The sequence below is a fragment of the Hyposmocoma kahamanoa genome, unplaced genomic scaffold, assembly GCF_003589595.1.
Source record: "Hyposmocoma kahamanoa isolate Upper Pololo Valley unplaced genomic scaffold, ASM358959v1 81, whole genome shotgun sequence".
Taxonomy (NCBI): domain Eukaryota; kingdom Metazoa; phylum Arthropoda; class Insecta; order Lepidoptera; family Cosmopterigidae; genus Hyposmocoma; species Hyposmocoma kahamanoa.
This window is the reverse complement of record NW_020654080.1, coordinates 379,907-399,272: the sequence shown is the minus strand read 5'-3', so window position 1 is coordinate 399,272 and position 19,366 is coordinate 379,907. Positions and strand designations below refer to the sequence as shown.

Sequence of the window (19,366 nt, the reverse complement as noted above, 5' to 3'; positions counted from 1 at the left end):
ATCAGAGGGGCATTACCACTGCGCCGTCACCCTGAGAAATAAGTTGACAAGTCCCATGTGCCCGTAACTTCTCCAGCACCCTTCTTATCCTTCAAAACCTGATCGCAGTAATTCTCACATTACTGCATGGCAGTAAAAAAGGTAAAAGAACTCCTTCGCAACGAACTCTACTGCTACTAAAAAAACTACTGTTTGTTGAGCTGAAAACCTTTATGTACATTGGCTTTATGGATGAGATGAATACACGATTTTTAATTGTAATCAGTATCTCCAGACAAATAAAAAACTATTTCGATTGATTTGTGAATGACTTGCTTGTCGCCTACCACGGCAGTTCAACGAAATGTTCTTTGTTTGTTTTCCAAATCGAAGGCTCTGCAGATACAGGGGAGAGAACTAATTGGCACTCCAATCATAGAGCGGCTTTGATTAGCTCACGACAAGGAAAACGAGAAAATGAGAAAACTCAAATGCACACGAGCCAAAGGACGAGAAGTTAATGTGAAAACTAGATTTCCTGTACGACGCTAATAGCTTTGTACGGCGCGCATATGGAGTGTGCACTGTATTCGGATTTGTGTCAACATAGGCTACATAACAAGCCTTTTCTTGCATTCTTTTACCTAACGCTTCAATCCTAGATGGATTTAGAGTTAATCCATCTAGGATGAACAAATATTGAAATTTGAAAGTGTCAGAGAGAAAAAACGTTTATATCTTATTCTGTCCTATAATTTTAATCGACTTCAAAAAGGAGGAGGTTCTCAATTCGATTGTATTTTTTGTGTGTATGTTACGCGGTTCACAAATGTCGAAATTTGTGAACCGATTTTAATGATTCTTTTTTCAAAAGAGGGTACGACAGTATTAGACCCTTTTAAAGGACTTGTATCGAATTAGTATGGAGCTTGGTACTTTATTCCCAGAAAAATTAAACCAGCCTCAATTTTTTTGCTAGATTGTATATAGCTTGAAATAAAGAGCTTAGTAAAATAATTTATAAAAATGTTGTGACCTGCATTTTTTATTTATTTATTTAAAACGAAAGTGATGGTAGATATGTTAAATTAATTCCAGCAACACTGCGATACTAAAAAAAGTGCTAAAATCAGCAACACTTAAACGCAAAAATAATTAAAATCATAATTCTAATTGGTTTATTAAATTGCAACAAGAATGACTTTGACATCTGATGTGTCAATATTTTTTATGGCATTGGCCACTGGCCACCTTAGCCAAAAAATTTCATAAAAATCCGTTCCGTTTCGTGGGATTGCGTTCCGTTTTACTATACATAGTATGAAAAATCCCTAACGATTTTCTGGAAATTGCAGGTTAAAAATAATTTATTTTTCATTTAGACTTTCTAGAATTTGAGAGCTCTTTATAAAAAACCAACTAATAGCCTGGTTATTTAACCATTTATTTTAGTACCACTAAAGGAACAACTCCTTTGAAGTAAATATTCCATTTCTAAGGGTGGTAAATTAGGGGATGAATCCGGTTTCGCACTCTTTCCGATAACCGATATCAATAAAACGTGTATTCCACGAATTTTTGAGGTCGGTATTTTTTATAAAAAATGTTATGTTATGTGATGAATAGTAAAATATTTTGATTCTTTATTATGTATTCGTGATGATAGAATTACTTGTATGTTGGTTTTCTCCTCTCGTGTACAGAAAAAAAAAATTCGTCATATCAAATCACCAATGGATGTAGCACGCCAAAACACGACTTGCGCGAGAGTGACATATAGCGCGAATGCTGTATGTGTGCGAGAGTCGCTCTCGTGTAAGTCGCGCCCTGTCGTGCTAGCCCTACTGAAGCATCAAAGCTGAATCCGAAGCGGGTAAACGCAAACGCAGTTGTAGTGGCGATGACGGCTGAGAGCTAATTCCGAGTAGTTCAAAGGTTCCCTCGGTTCTGACTAATTATCGTTCTCGTCATCTCGTATGTACTCCTGGTAAGTATGGGACATGTCATATCTGGAACTATTATCAAAGAATTTGCATTTAAACTGTACACGACAAAAAATGTACTAAAAAGCAATATGAAAATAAGAAATCGAATTCAAAATTATCAAATTCAAATTAATATACTTGTTTGTGATATATACACAGCAATTGAGTTAAAATAATGCATTTTAAATCGCTGTGATCAGTCCTGCGATGTACATGCACAAGTTTTCACAGTTTTTATGCATCAGTGACAAGTCGGGCAATAATTTTGTACACTATAATACTAATGCAGTCCAATCAGCCATAAAAAATGACGTAGTTTTAAAAAGTCAATTTTATAAAAAAAAGTCGAAAAGAACTCGACTGTAGAGTCGAAATTTAGCCTTTCATTAATTTTTTTTTTTTAAACCGACTACTACATATGTTAGGTGTCGTATACTAACTCAAGCGGAGATGTTAAGATTGTCAATAACCACATGAAATAAAACTGATAATTGTACAACGTAACATATTCAAGTATAATGAAAATCAATTGTGTGTGTGTCATTGCAACTTCCAAACAAGTTTTTCTTTCAAGACAGGCCAAAGTTCCAAGTGGGCAGCCGAAGCGCTGCAATCAAAGCCGCGGAACATCAAACGTGAGCTAATGGCTTTTTAGTGAAGCCCGCGGGGTTGAGGCCTAGGCACGCGGGGTGTTACAAGTAAGTGGTGGGGGATTGTTGCGTACACTGGTTTTTGTTTCGCCAGTTCCGTAATGAAAATCACTTGTGACGCGAGTGAGCTGAGTGGGCCCCTGGGATGCGTCAATTTTTTCACAGAGCCTTGTGATCTTACTTATTCCAATTCTTTTTAACTTATGTCATTTGAAGAAATTAGTTCCACCAATAACTCTTTATGGCATACCCGTATCTATATCACAAATTGAAAAACAATAGACAATTTATACCTACCTATATTTCGTGGAAAACGTGGGGAGAAGCGGAATTCTTTCAATGTCGACATGTTCATCGGGAATTTTTTATCCTTGTCAGATTTTCATTAATATGGCATTGTGTTTTATTATTAATACACCTAATGATCATTGTTACAGTTTGTACCTACGTTGGAAGGAAAAGACTTCAGCACATTACGAATCTATTTACTAGTAGAAAACCATAGTCTTAAGGCAATGTCGGTATACGATAGAGAGAGTGGTGAGCGTCAGACGGACAGCCATGTTTGCGTTGAGAGATTAACTCAAGACTTGAGACTACCGCGGGTTATTCTGCACAGGATTCGTTATTTTTTATTAATAACATATGTGTACGTACAAATGATGATCATCGCTAGACGACTTGGTGACATAGACCGTAGAGATTAAATGCGAAGACACCTTTTTCAGAAAATTTATGCTCAACATTGGACAACGTTGGATTGAAACATAATCAATAAATTACAAGTTCTGCCAACATACACTAATTTATATGTAGACTAGGTTTTTTTTCTATTTTTTTTTTGTTTTGTTTTTTTTTATTTTTTTTAGGTTCATTTTATCGTATGAGCACACGTATTCTCTGTACATAGATACACAATTCAGAAACGTTTTCGTCTAAGTATACAACAATCGAGGTCAAAGTCCAAGTCAAATAATCTTTCTTTCATAGGTAAGCAAATTAAACTTGAAATCGTCATACTGATTAAACTCTACTGCTCACTCGTAACGCAGATTCCCCGGAAAAGAATCAGCAACAAACTATAGGGGTTGCTTTTTGTAAATATAGCTTTGAATACATTTATCATTACAATGTTTAATTTAAACATCGACACTACCTGCTAGAGCTAAACGGGTCACGACCACGGATTATTACCATCCAAGTAGGTACGCAGAAGTTGTATAATAACCTTTAATATAAAGTTTTTGTTTCACAATAGTTTTAAACCTCGTAAATGGCAAATTTTGAATATCAGTCGGAAAGCTTCTGTGATCAATTCCTGTTAGGATCTAATTAGGCAACGAAATCTTTTTAAAAATTGTTGATGTCCAAGTGTTCTGAAGAAACTCGCCTCAATATTGAGATTTAATTTCTTTGTTGATTTTGCACTCAACAGTATAAAATTACTAGTATATTTGTATATTCTATTGATAACTTCTTACGCAAGCGCCATCATCTTCATTTTACTAGCTGTACCAAACCTTTTCTAGATAAATATTGCTAGAAAAATTTGTTCAGAATAGTGGCGTGCCCCAAGGAGCCGCGGGCGCGACCCACATCCTTTTACGTGGCCATTTGCGTATCTCTGTTGACAGTCGCAATCGGCAAGATGTCGCGCCGACAACGCCGTCTTAACAACTCCACTTCTCTTCACAAAGCTGCACTAAACTGTGCGAAAACGGAACATGACAAATGAACGTTTCAAGAAAATATAATCCCGGAGACGTAACCGCGCTGCGCAACATTTCTCGATTTCGTATCCAAATGTCACTAAAATACTACATCGAATGATATTGAAATATCTTTAGTACAAGTTCAGTTTTTATTTATTGTACCTACTAAGAACATAATCGACTATCTACTGCTACTAAAAATTGAATTTAATTCTAAAGTAGATGAATATGCCAAAAACTTCACTTGAAGAAGTTTTATAAATTTTCTCCAACCACGTATCGCCAATGTAAACACATTGGCGATACGTGGTTGGAGAAAATTTCGACATTTTTACGTTCGACATAATTAAGCCGTATTTCACATAAATGATTGGTGTACGCTTTTTCAATCTCGACTCTTGCTTTGGCCACACAGAGACGGCCGCGGAAGCATTCCGGGCGCGAGAATTTTTGTAATGTACGAGTTTATATGAACCCTACCACACTGAAACGCGCTATCGACGCGCGGCCGCCGCACGTTTCAGTGTGGCAAGCTTCATATGCACTCGTACATTACAAAAAATCCCGCGCCCGGAACGCTTCCGCGGCCACCTCTGTGTGGCCAGAGCATAAGCGCGCAGTCACACCAGGCGAAAGTTTTCACGCGGCCGCCGCGCGGCGACCGCCCAGTTGCCCAGCCTTCATGTACATTAATCGCGAATCTGAATTCTATTTACTAGGCAATAACATATAAATTCCTCTGAATAATACAACCACGCGCCCGGCCGCCGCGCGGGCCGCCGCGTAGACCAAATTTAGCCAGACTCGCGTGTCCGGGACGTTCATTTAGGTTAAAACGTAAAAGCTATGCAAATAGAGTGTATTTTGCCATGACAGCAAGACGGATGCACTCGCTGCGCGGCGGCAACGTGTCGAATAACTGCGCCCTAAGACAATCATACACAATTACGAGCTTCAAGAAACAAACACCAGTTTACTCTTTCCTCTCAATATTTTAATAATATCTGTATTTATTTAAACTTTAAGACTGATTAGAAAATCGAAATAGGCGTCTTAAAGTGTCAAATTATGCTGGTATTGGAGTAGAATCGTCCCTAATATTGACAGAAGACACAATTTCCGGCACGGGCCCTTGGATTCCGCACAATTTGCGACTAATTGCTACTGTGGGAGGGGAAGGTGCAGAATTTGAGAACGCAGAAAGTAATTTTTATTTATGTTGATAAGAGCCTTTCAAATACATCTACAAAAACTAAACGATAATTGTTGATGTTCATTTTATAAAGTATATATAGTTGTAAAGAACTATAGAGGGTATGGTATACGATAACAACTTTTTTAAATTTTATTTGTATAGTGTGGAGTGAAGGACTAAATAGAAAATAGATTTAAAATTTCAATGGAAAAGTTTTGTATATACTTTGATGTGTCATCGACGGCACGGGACATCGACGTGTGTTTTCTGTTGTAGACGCTCTAAGTACGTCGCCGTCGTCTTATTAAAAAAAAATTAATTAGAATACCTAACAATAATTCAAAATGAAACAAATATTATACCCGTGCAATAAGTTTGAGTCCAGGTTGATTTTATCATTGAAAATGTTACATCACAGAAACTCCAAAGTAAATAAATACATTTGCGAACGTCCTCAAACACCATCTGAAATTGCTTTTTACAAGTGTTTACTTTTCAAATTCAACTTCCGTGAAATATCGTCGCGGAAACGCAACTTTGTACTACATTTACCACCAACAGCCACATCGGCACGTAGAAACGTCGTTCACGTCTTGCGGCGAATTTGAAACATGCAGCGCCACCTGTTGGTAAGTAGATGAACTAATTTCGAAATTAAGGCAATGTGTCGATTTGTAAGTAAATTGGTATTTAAATATATAATAATTATCTATCTTACAAATACGGAACCCTAAAAAATGAAAAATAGGCAAAAAAACCTCATTGCCAAAAAACGTGCGTTGGCCGGGAATCGAACCCGGATCAACTGCTTGGAAGGCAACTATGCTGACCATTACACCACCAACGCAGCTGCCATAAGTCTCGAAATTACTAGTCGCATCATCATCGACCACCCTTTTTATTGAATTATTATAAACATTAATTTACATAATAATAAGTATAATTTGTAGTTTAACGTGATGTTTCTCAAAAATTTGTACCGAGCGTACGTGTTGACAAATGTAAGACAAAAATCTGTATAGGTACTGCAAAATATTGATTATATTAAAATGTTAATAAGGCGATAACCAAGCATTGCAAATAAATTGCCATGGTGATACTTTTGCATTATGAATTTCTTTTCGTGGACAGCGGTGATTGGAAATATTTGCCATTAGCCTACGCCGGCGCCGGTTTGTTGGTATGTAGGTTTCATTACAGTTTAATTTTTATACCCACAATTTTTATTTTAATAAGAGTTACGTTGTGTAACGTGTGAATATAATTGAGTTAACAAAGCATTGAAACTATATAGGAAATGAAACCATTTTTCCGGATTTAAATCGCGTATATTTTTCAGACAAACCAACGTTTCGGGCCTTTTACAGGTCCCATGGTCACGGTTGACTTCAGTCAACAGATTTAAATCCGGAAAAATAGTTTCATTTCCTATGTGTAACAATCGCGAAAACCTAAGAACTCGACATTGAAACTCCAATTTCAAGTTCCCAAAAAAAATGTAGTTACTCGTAAAAAATATTGTATTTACCTATGACTAGGAACCATTTACTTACTAGCTTAGAATAATAACGCATAGAATGATAGTTTCATATCAAACGAACTGTCACAAGTGAGGCAAAAATCGAATTCATGTAGGCTAGTTTTAGTAATAGGTTAATTTTCGGTTTTAGTGAATATTTATATAAAAATACAAGTTGAAACGCGTTACTTCCTTGTGGAATGTGATGTTAGTATCTATTTTAATGTTTGTCTGACGTATTTTTACACTTATTTACCGCACATTTCGTCATATTTAGCTAAAATTCTGGAGCTGTTTGCGGTGCAAGTTGACCTTGAGCGCTGAAGGCCCGCCCGCTCGTGTAGGCCCTTTGGGAGCGCTTCAATTTGCCTCACTTAGCGTGTGCGGACTAGGTTTCCAAAGCACAGAACATAATTAAAGTAAAAAACAAAGTTGAGGACATGAGGAAATGACTTGTATGTTATTTATTACTTATGATAATCAGCCAGCTCTAACATTATTTTGAAACATCAAAGCCAACTGGCAACCCCAGCTATTCAAGTATTCCTCAATCTGAAACAATACTTCGGCATCGTATATCTTTTAAATATAACTAGAGCTCTTGAACATGATAATAAAGCAGAAAACTTCGCGCAGAGCTAATTAATGTTGCAATGGCACTAGAATGTTCTGGAACCGTCTAGAAGGCGAAGGCGCGTTAGCGCAGGGACACAATGCGGAGAGGCGTGTGGCGCGCGGGGGGCGGGTCGAGTGCGCCTCTGTAATCAGGGCTAATAGAAGCGCGTGTTCTTTGATCTGCGCCTCAAAGGGAAGGACCGAACTCGCGAGACGGGGAAGCCCTAGGAATCGTCAGAAATGTCTCTTTTAAGCCCGTGCACTAGTATCCTCATATATGTCTATGTCAAAAAAGGCTTACTGGCAATCTTCGATTCGCTTTATTGATCAATATCAGTAAGGTACTGGAGAATAAATACGAACAAAGCTATTGAATATGCCTCCTGCAGTGATGATAACACAAGCGTTTTTTCTTTCTACAAAATTACTTAGTACAAATTCTACAAACTATTATGTCAAGGACATTGATAAGATAAAATAATATTCCGGAAGTTTATCGGAGGTACATTCAAGGTTATGTTAAAAACCTTGTATCTCTTCGCCCATAACAATTAAATGGTAGGTAGTTACAGAGGACAGCTGCTCGGCTAATCATTTACAGGATCCATCTAATTGACAAAACCTTCCATGTTGTGGTAGGTATTGTTCCGCGCTGGTGCGTTGTACCTACTTTAATTTCTTTTTAATTTCAACAAGCCCGATTTAAATTAAACTATGAAGTATTTTTATGTTTGATATAAATTTTGAAGCCCTTAAATAATTCGTTACGCGTTAAAATGCTTTTTTACACATATGTAAATCTTTAAAATTATTTTTATGACGACAGGTTTCAAAAGCTGAACAAATCAGTTTACTGAAAAAATAACACAACATGCGTAAAAGGTGTAATTTTACTGATTGAAGTGCTAATTACAAACAAGTAGTACTTGAAAATTTTACACCGCTCTTTTTTCTTCCTCTAAAAAACTATATCCAACTCACATGAGGTAATTATAATAATGTAACAACCCTATCCTCCGAGTGAGGTGTAGGTGTAATGCGCCGAACCGATTACTAGTATTGTACTATGGTACTTATCACAGAACCATTTTTTTTTCTTCAGTACTCTATAGTGACAATATGGTAAATGTAAATAATTTTGGAGCAGCCAACGACAATATTTTTATTTTATTACGAATCATTGTTAGACTTGCGATAGAGAAAGAATAGAAGTTATTATTTAGGATAATAAGGATTTAACTCTGCCCGACGACGTTATTGGTGAAGAGCAATTTGAAAAAATTTACTCTTACGACCAAAACAGAAAGAAATAAGAGAGTTAAATTTAATATCACAGAAAAAAATTTTTGCCGTTTTCAGAAGTGCAGATGTATTCAGAAGTGCAGTGTAATAAATGGGCGTCAAGGTCATTGCGAATTTGCAATGATTGATGATTAAATGTCACTTCTATGAGTTGATAAGGTAACCCGCGCCAAGGTAGGGCACGGAAACGCTGAAGGGCGTAAGCGCTGAGAGTGCAATATTGTTTTCATTCTGCTTTGCGGCGCCGCCGACGAGGCGCGTACCCGGCGTGGCGCGGCCGTGACACGGGCAGGCGGGGTGCAGCAAAAGTGTAATTGATTCTTTTGTGCCATAATTGCGGGAGATCCCATCAGTGACGAGTGTGCTGCACCGGCTCTGCCCCGAGCCCATTCATATTCAATAGGTCTGTCACGAGACACGAAAGGTGCACTCACACTGTTATTTCCTACTGTTTACTCGAATGCTACCTCCACTAATTATGCTTAGTTTGGTTCACTACCGTTTTGCAAACATTTGGAAAGTAAAATTATTACTATATTGTGTTGTTGGTAGCTGGTAGTTTAGTCAAAAATCACGATAACCGACCTATGTATTTGCAGGTGTCATGTTTTAGAATTCGGTGTGCATTCGATGCATCGTATCTGACGAAAGGTAAACGAGAGGTGAAACCTTTTAATTGGTTTCCTTATACGCCTCGTCGACGTTCGCTAGACGCAGAGAACTGCGGCTTTGTGAAATTCTATCGCAGTGTATTTTCATCATATTCTCATATAGGCTTTTTGGGAAGGTAACTTTAAATGCATTAAAACAATTTACTTTATTGACCACATTCTCGATTACTAATTAACTAATTAATTCGATATTTTGGGGGGGAAAAGGCGTTAAAGTCATAGCGCACAGTTTACAAAACCATTGAATAAACTAACCATTACCAATGTTTTACTTCATAGCTTTTTATTTTTTAAATCATTTTTATAAAAATGTAATCCAATTGCGTCATTAACTAATTTTTCATCGAGTTGGCGTTTACGCCTACCCTAGATTTTAGGAGATGAAGTAGGAGGTCAAGAAGTAATTTTACTAATATTTTATTCACAAATTAGAAAGACATATTTTGTTTTTGACACCTATTCCACATTTTGAATCTGGTAGAATTCCTAGTATTTCTTTTTTTTGCTAACCTTACATACATACCATACCTAGGTATTCCTAAATGAGGTTGCACCACATCCTGCAGGTCGCCCTTCGCGTACCGCAATACGATCCAATTACTTAATATGAATTAAATAAAAACAGGCGAAAAAAAATTTTATACAGATCCGATGTCGACTGGTGGGGCAACGGCCGGCGCGGCGTGTCGTTAAATAGCTGAGCAATTTGCAAATTTAGGGTTAAATGTGAGTTTAACAACTAATAATGTTTCGGTTGAAAACCAAAATCTAGCAGGTTCTCTGTAGTACATAAAGAGAAATATCCCCATATAAAAATTATGTACCAAATTAGATATTTTATTATTACATAATTCGTTTTAGACTTTCATTTTACCCTGTTTTCGGGATTTTATATGATGGGATAAAGTACATCCTATCGTGTAACACATTAGCACATTCTTTAGACAATATCCTTAGGTGTATCGAATACATATTTTTTGTAAGACCGTTATTAGTACATACCTAAATAATTTGATCAAGCAACACAGTTTTTCCCACCTCTCCTCCGGTCACTCGCGTTTTAAATTCAACTCTATGTCGCTAATGATAAGTACGTTCTAAAGTCCAAAGTGTCAAACTTGATGTACCTACTCGTGACTGTACGTCAAACACGTACATATACTATATTTCACTATGTGCGCAACACATACATTGATTATTTATATCTACTTGATTAGAGAATGTTCGTTTTCAGTATGGGCACATCGAAACTGACTTCATTACTTCATCATAGTAACCACTATGAAACAAATCCCTGCGTAACAGATACAAGCTACTTGAGTGTAAATTATTAGCTTCAAGCGGTCGTTATCTGTATGTACACGTGTTAGCAAACATAAAATAACGTCGTGGAAAAAGGCGATAATCCTGTTGTTGAATGTTTGTTTTATCGCCCAAACACGCCGCGGCCGATATCGGACAGTGATTGATATAATCGAGAGTAAATATTTGTCGCCAACCGTCCACTGCCGGTATTCTGATTTCATTGAATTCGAGGGGTTGGTAATAAAATTTTGTTGAATTTACGAACCCCTTATCTGTCATGGAACTGGACTAACAAGGTGTGCTTGTAAACGGAATAAAGGAAGGATTTTAAGCGTTAAGTACCTATAAATCTTTTTATTACTTTTATCTATCAGGAACCGTTTCCTAAATACAAATCATTTTTTTATTTTATTTCATTTTTTAAATCACGAACTAAGTATTACAATTATACATAAAGATTTAGAGAAGGGTTCTCAAATGCCATTAACGAATTTCCAACATTTAGTAAAAAACTTAAAAGTGGCAAAGACAATAAGAGGTTTATAAAAACACTGTTACAGAAAACAACCAGAAAAGACAAAACACAACAAATAAAAAAGAACAAATTATCAAAAAACAGAATAAATCAAATTTAGAATTACCTAACGAAGTGTTATTAATGTGTATTATTGTTTATAATTTGTGCTCGCAAACGGCGGCGCCTGCAAATGTGGACCCCGCGACGCCGCCCGTCTAGTAAAAGCAACGGGTCAGGGCGTTGTTCTAAATGACAACAATTCTGAACAATCAATGCTGTCGTTAGCAACCTTTATCAAGAAACTGACGTACCTAATACCCCTTTCCTCTTAACCGGGTGAAAACAGTTTGGTTTTGATTTTCTCCGACCGATACCTACATATAAGTATATGACAAAACAATCGTAAAAATCTATATTAATAAAGTCGCCGCCGGATGAACAGACAAATACGGAAAACAGTCAATTGTGGTGTCGTTAACATTAACCTTGACACCGTAAAGATCCGACAAACAGGCCAATCAATATCTCAGCGAGGTGCTCGCTGTATCCAGCGGAAACAAATTGACGTACAAAGAGCACACTCGATGCTTTATCGATATTTACTCGGCGACTAATGTATGGCGTTGCGCACACAAACCAGATTGCGGACATGTATTTCACTATAATTTGCCTTAGATAACTGAATTCTGTGTTGTAAAATGCAAACTTCAATGCTGCTTCCAATAACAACCGACCGTCAACTTACTTGACCGACTTGTAATGGAACGCGAGCTGCATATTTAAAATACAGCAGCAGTATTATGTTTTAGTAAGAGAACGGGGAAGGCAAAGCGATCTGTCTATCAACGAGGCCGTTCAGAAGCGATGCAATTACGTCTGTTCAAATAAACACACTAAAATATGATGACTGCCTGTTTAGATGTTAAACACTTGCTGTATAACATTCTAAAAGGCGGTTAACCCAGTAATGCGAACATAACAGCGATTAACTAAAAAATTAGGGCAGTTTCAAAACAAACTATTGAGTTTTAGTATCTTATGTTACAGCCATCATTTTTAACTTATTAGATAATGTGATTCCACTAGATAATCTTAAATGTGTTCGTAACAGACATGAATATCTATCTCGAATAGTAATTATCGAGATATTGTTCGATTATGAACCATGCGCACGCAGTCTGTGGTTGCGCGGGTGTGTGAACCGAAAGTGCAGACATTGTCGCAGATAGCACCGTAACAGCGTCGAAAAGCACCGATTATCACTTCAAGACTGAGTGGGTGCTGTAAGTGAAAGTACCAGATTGGGCGCATGTTATAGCAATATTATATTAAACGATGAAATGTACTGGCTGACTAGAGGCACGAGTAATCCAGACGCCTTTTTTTGTGTTATAAGCACACGCTTGGCCTTAACGTGACGCGTCGTAAAGCGACAAAATGACCGACATGTTGCCTATTCACTATAATCTTAAATACCCCCGTAGTGTAATCCATTCCTTTCATGACATGAGAATGCACCGTTCCGGACTTTCTAATCGACCAAAGAAGGAACGTTTAAGCTGAAACTAAACTGTAAAGTTCCTGTGGACACTCTTCGAAATGTATTTAATAGAAAATCTACGAGACTTTGAAGCTTCAATTCCATATGAGTAGTTGGTAATAAATCTCTTTGCTGCCTGCCATTATTATTTCCATCAAAAACAGTGCCGGGTCACGGATGTCATACTGTGACAACTTGGCGTAAGGCCCCTAGCATCGTTGGTCAGGCGTTTTTTATGGGGAAACAGAGCATTCCGCAGCAGACGTTTAATTTGTTGGAAATTAAGTGATAGTCAACATTTTTGTATTACATGATTAGTGTGTTATTATGCTTCGAAATCATATTAATGGGAATTGTATATGGACTCTTCATGACTAAAAATGGATAAAACGGAAAAATCCTTCGAGATGCAAATTCCTTAATGTAACGTAATAAACCAAACAAAAGATTGATTCACTTTCTGATGTCATTGTAATTGCGGCTGCAATTTCAGAGCAGCCTGTCTCTGTAAGCTGTATGATCAAATATTAACATTTTTTTAGTCTAAAATGTTTACAATGATAATATAACGTGATTATAGAACAGAGCGTATTTTTTTTAATTTATATCTAAACTTAACAAAAATTTACTTAAAAGACCTCAATAATAAATTAAAAGTACAAAACGCTTTAGTGAAATAAAAGAAACGCCCCCGGGTGGGCTCGAACCACCAACCTTTCGGTTAACAGCCGAACGCGCTAGCCGATTGCGCCACGGAGGCACTTATTAAGGTCGGCGAAATAGCTATTCGCTACCTGCAGTAGCATAGGCGCATGACAAAGATAGCAATATGAATAGAAGCTCCTTTACCAGAACAAAACCTGTTTTAAGCCTCTACAACTTTGCTCTACACAGACTCAGAAAGGACACGGTGTTTATAAAAACGACTCTGTGTGGTTATAAGAGCTTTCTTTTATTACTCAGTTGTGTAGCTGGAATACAGAGCTTGACTCAAGCTCAGTTATTTGCAGTGGAAGCTGAGTTATGCGATTGAGGTTATGTTGACAAGTTACCTTTGACTGTAAACTCATTTTATTAATTGATATTAGACGATTTAGGCAACCTTTGTTTTTGATTAAATGTCGTGACGTTATTTTAGTTCTCAAAGTGTAATCTACTGTTTCCATTTTATATTTTAGTGCTGTAAAAACTGGGTAGGCATAGATTAAAAACTTGCCAAGACTTATTGTGATAACAAAATGCAAACATAAACAAAACCTTACTTCCTACGGCAATTGTAATCTCTAAAATGTAACACGAGTGGGTTAAGATAGTTTTACGAGGGCAAATATTTGAAAATTGGACATCATATTGGTCTTAAGTGAAGAATACAAGTACATAGCTATCTGTGGCAATGGCTAACCGTGTGACTGGGACGTGTTGCACGGCGTCTGTGGAGCGAGCTGGTTTGCCGGGTCTGCTCCGCGACCTCCAACGCCTCTCCGAAGACCAAGACTCGGCAGACATCGTCTTCATCCTAGGAACTTCGGACGAAAAAGTCTTCGCGCATCGCATAGTTTTGCTTGCAAGGTAAAAAAAATAAAAAACATACCTTTCCCGTACCGGGAATCGAACCCGAGCCTCCTGGGTGAAAGCCAGGTATCCTAGCCACTAGACCATACGGGATATATTGAGAATGGTGAAATTTCGCATAATATTAGTTTATAAACCATGATTTATTACTATGGTATATTTATAATTTTTGTTACTTCTTTTTTTCAATTACTAATAATTTAGATAAATTATTTTTTTATGAAAATGTTCACTCATATCAGTTGTGATCGGAATAAAATCGAACAATGCAAGAGCTCGACACGAGGCAGCGCCATCTATTGCAACATTACAAAACTAGAGTTCATCATACATAACACGAAAGCAGACAGACGCAAAATTCAATTGAACTATTTGGACAATGATTTATTTTTGTACGTTTTACTGCACAGCTCATCCTACAGTGAAAACTTTGGAAGAAACTCAATGGGAAAGTAATAAATAAGCTAAACCAGCGTCCGTATCAAATAAATTATGTATTCGGGAAGAAAAATATTACGACCGAAGAGGGTACAAAAAATCTGTGCGCGGCCAATTTACATGGAAATAGGGACAGAGATCCGTGTGACATGTGGTTGAAAGGAAAAACCGGACTAAGTTAGTTGAGCAGTCGAGTTATGCGAAAACTTCCACTCGCCGATGTGTTTGCTAAGGGCAAATTGGAAAAAATAACTCTGTTTGATATTTTTACTTCAGCAGTGCGGTCGCGCCTCGCGAACTTGTAATATATGACATAAGTTTTGCTTTTTTTTTATTACGATTCTTCATTACCGTTTTCTCAGTTGCAGTTTATTAAAAGCTATTCGTTGTGGTCTTGAAGGTTTTAGTTCTCATTGATCGTAAACAAACTTCGATTGCTATTTTCGTACAAAATAAATTGTTTAGAGTAATGTACGAGGTCGCTAGATAAATATAATACTTAAAAATTTGACTGGCCTATCGAAAAGACACTGACCGTGTTTTTTGTTCCTAATTCCGGCGATGTCCCACTTGCAAGACCAAGTCTAAACAAACTCTGAAACTCAAGTGCTCTGTACACAGGTGTGCCAACTGCCAGGTTGCGTATGATTAATTTAAAAAGTTGGCAGCACTGCCATCAATCTTACGAATTTGCCCAAGTCGGCGATAACCGCTCGGCTGAGACGGGAGCATAGATGGCAGAGTGGGCGGCTCGGTGTTAACGAAAGCAATGTGCCAACAAATTTGAGTTATTTCCAATTTGTTGTTGATCGGGAACTCCGCCGCTGGGATAATTATTTTCTTTTATGCGAATCATTACATGACTGTTGCAATTTATAAATAAATGAACTAGACGACCGCGCCTTTGATAAACTGTCGGAAAGTTTTTTTTAACACAATTGCAATTATCTTAAGAATTTACTTATGCATGTATGCAGTTACTAAAATATAGGTAGTTCCACAAATTCTGTATGTAAATCGTTGACTTTGTAAGCCACGCTAAACTATCGCACGTAAGCAAATTTGTCGACAGCTCCACGTATAACTACAGCGCAGTATGCTGTTGCGGGGTGAATAATTTGCAAGCCTGGAACTTAATTACTTACAAGGAGCAGGGAGGGGGGATGATTGATGACGTCACACGATGCACGCTCGCAAATTCATCGACTTATTTATTTCACCACCGAACATTCTGGAAATTTCTATGTACGTATAAACTTCGAGAACGAGCGCGAACAAAATTAATTTGGAAACTTTGATCGAATGAAAACAAGTTTGTTTCAATTTATTAAGCTAAAGGAATTATCACAAGGTAGACATGATGCGCCGATTGTAAAATTGTGATTCGACCGCGCCGTGCCGGCGGTGGCGGCGGCGGCGGTATCGGCAGCATGATCGATGTCATGTCGGCGTGACATCGGTATACATATGGTATACATATAAATATTTTCGCATGTTTAAAAATCACTATTTTTATTATTTAAATATTCAAGTATATTATCGTGAAATATAAAATAATATTTCAAGATACTGTATTCAAATATTAAGTAATACTTCATGATAATGTCCTAGAATATTTAAATAATAAAAATTACCACCGAAATTAGGTACAGAAAATTAACCTGAAAATTACTCATTTGATACTTTGACCTCTGCTACAGATCTATCTACAGATAGGTCTGTAGCAGATTTTAGGTTCAACTTAAAAAAAGAACATGTTTGTAAAAAAACAATTACATAAAAACAATTGAATCTTTGTACTATAAAAATAAACATCTTAATTTAAATTTAGTGTGAATAAGATGTACCTACATGAACACGAATGTAATTCATTTTACTTGTACGGAAACATAGTAAAGAGTTAACATAAAAGCGTATACTTTATAAAAATAAATTATATTTTCGCCACGCCGCCTAATTTACGCCGGTCAAATTCATCGGCGACAGCGGTGGCGGCGTGGAAAAATTGTCGGTATCGGGGCCGCGGCGCGCGCAGTATGCGTATACTTGGAGAATCCACTAGGAATCACCGCTATTTAAAAGCGTATAAGCGCAAATCCAAATAAATTGGTACGTATTTCTAGAAGCACCTAATGTGTCTACATTTAAAACTTCTCTCTTATTACCTATCATTGGATCTCCAACAGCTTATCTCGATACCTTCAATGAACACTTTTTTTTATACCTTCCGCCTGGGGATACAGACGGAAGGTTATATGAGACTCCTACTCACTAAAACTCCGCGGTCGCGGTCGGCAGTTGACGTAGAGTTTCATTGGAGGAATCGCTCTGCTTTTGGAAAAAGACAAACATAAGTATATGTAAAATACCTTTCTGTTGACTCAGTATCGCGCGTTCAGTAGTGTCGGAAACGAGCTACATTCTAATTTGGACCATTCACGGCATCACTGCGACAAATTACAGTCTGCGAGTCGCGTGTCTTGCGACGACGCGACGCGGCTACCAGGGTCGGTTATAAAGGTGCGAAGCGGTAGCGAAGAGGGCCTCAATAAAGATATGATGCCCTCAAAAAACACGTACCCTGGAAACTAACTAACTAACCCTTGACCACGATTTCTTCTGCGAAAACAGATAAATTATAGATAATTGTCTTTGTTGATTCTATTCGTAAAATAATGTTTGAAGATTGCTTGGATTTAACGATTTCGGTTGGATGGTAATGAATGGGCCATAATACCTCCCATGATGATTATGTTAGATGGTTTGTAATAAAGGCGCCCTTCCAAAGTAAACGCCCCTGTCAGCGCGCATCCACAGCCGGCCCCCGCCTGTGACGCTGTCACGGCGCAACGGCGGGCATTTTCAGAATCACAGTCCATTGACGGCGCTGCTGATTGCTGTAATTCAATCCCGGAATTAGTCCCATTTGCACTATGAACTCACGACGAGTCGACGTCTGTCGTTTAACTGCACTCGCAAAAGTCGCTAATGTTGTGACGTCAGTGACTCTGTAATTTACTACTTATTAAATCAACGAAGAAAAATAACAAGATCAGATCCCGTTCGACCACTCAGTGCCGACGACGGTAATCACCATATGCATTTTGCATACACTGGAAAGTATATCGTTATTGTAAGTATTGCGCTGGGCCACGGTAAGAAAAGTTAAAAGGCGTTATTAAAAGCAAAATTCAGTATTTTGAGCAATTTACACATCGTTACTAATTTCTCTCCATTTCCTTGTAAAATGTACCATCATTGTTACACTGTATCCTTTGTAACATGACACAATATATGATATTATTACACCATAGAAAAATATTTTATTTCTCTACATACCGAAATTAACCCTAATTAATATAGTACATTGAGAATGTAGAACAAACATCTAAACAGAAAACTGAACAAAAACTTTTTGTCAATTTTTGATGCCCTAAAAACCATTTACGGTGAATAATTTTACGACAAAGAAACTCCTTACCCCGTATTGAATTTTTTATGAGTAAAAATCTTTCAGTAAGAATAATATCTAAAGTGAAAATAAATACCAATTGCTAGTTTCAGATGTCGTAATCAACGACGTAGTAAACGGTCCTCAATTTCGAAATGTGATCAAGCTACACTTACTGGAAAACAATTACATGTCGAACCATTAGCTGAAATAAAAATAATTTATCGTATTTTAGAAAATCGTAGCGGCGGGGGATTTTATACGATCGCATCAATGTATGAGACAAATTGTTGTACTGTACTCCAATACTAACAGCATATAGTTAGGCTGATAGGGCGGGTCAAACATCGGAGATCCAATTTGCGGCTAGCTCGAGCGGAGAACATAGCTGAGCTGTCAGTGCAACATGTCGCGGCGTTTCCGCCGCAGCGCGCTGCCGTTGCACGGTTTGCAGTTACAGAGCATTGTTGGTGACATGCTGCGGTCGTCCAATTATCCTTTGCATTATAATCGTTATTACAGTGTTAAGACACAACATACCGCTAGAAATTTAAGTTCTAATGTCTGTTTTTGCTCAAATTATGTTTTAGTTTATTGCAAATTGTTTTTATGGCGTAGAAACCTTCAAATACTCGGTAACAAAAGCTCACATAAAGCAAACAGGTAGATACGTGTTATTTACAACTTTGCATCAAAAATTCAGTTGGAAACTTGAGCCCTTATCGTGGTTGGAAACAAATGAAATTGTTTTCTCGCGGACAATAAACGATAAAATTTTATAATAAGTAGAATTTGTAATAAGTATATATAGTTGATATATGAATCTTTTATGCTAAGTTTGAGCTGCATGTTAAAGCAAAATCTGACGTATGATATGCATTAGGTATTACAGAAATATTCCCATTTGCAAATGAA

The 19,366-nt window shown here is 37.3% G+C and overlaps 3 non-coding genes across 3 annotated transcripts; all 3 read right to left on the bottom strand.

Annotated features, from left to right (window-relative positions):
- Positions 1-6,296: 6,296 nt before the first annotated feature.
- On the bottom strand, positions 6,297-6,368 carry Trnag-ucc. The gene has a single exon. It is a non-coding gene; the product is annotated as a tRNA-Gly (tRNA).
- A 7,308-nt stretch (positions 6,369-13,676) lies between these two features.
- Positions 13,677-13,750, bottom strand: Trnan-guu. Its single transcript has one exon. It is a non-coding gene; the product is annotated as a tRNA-Asn (tRNA).
- Positions 13,751-14,583: 833 nt separating this feature from the next.
- Positions 14,584-14,655, bottom strand: Trnae-uuc. Its single transcript has one exon. It is a non-coding gene; the product is annotated as a tRNA-Glu (tRNA).
- Between the last annotated feature and the right edge of the window lie 4,711 nt (positions 14,656-19,366).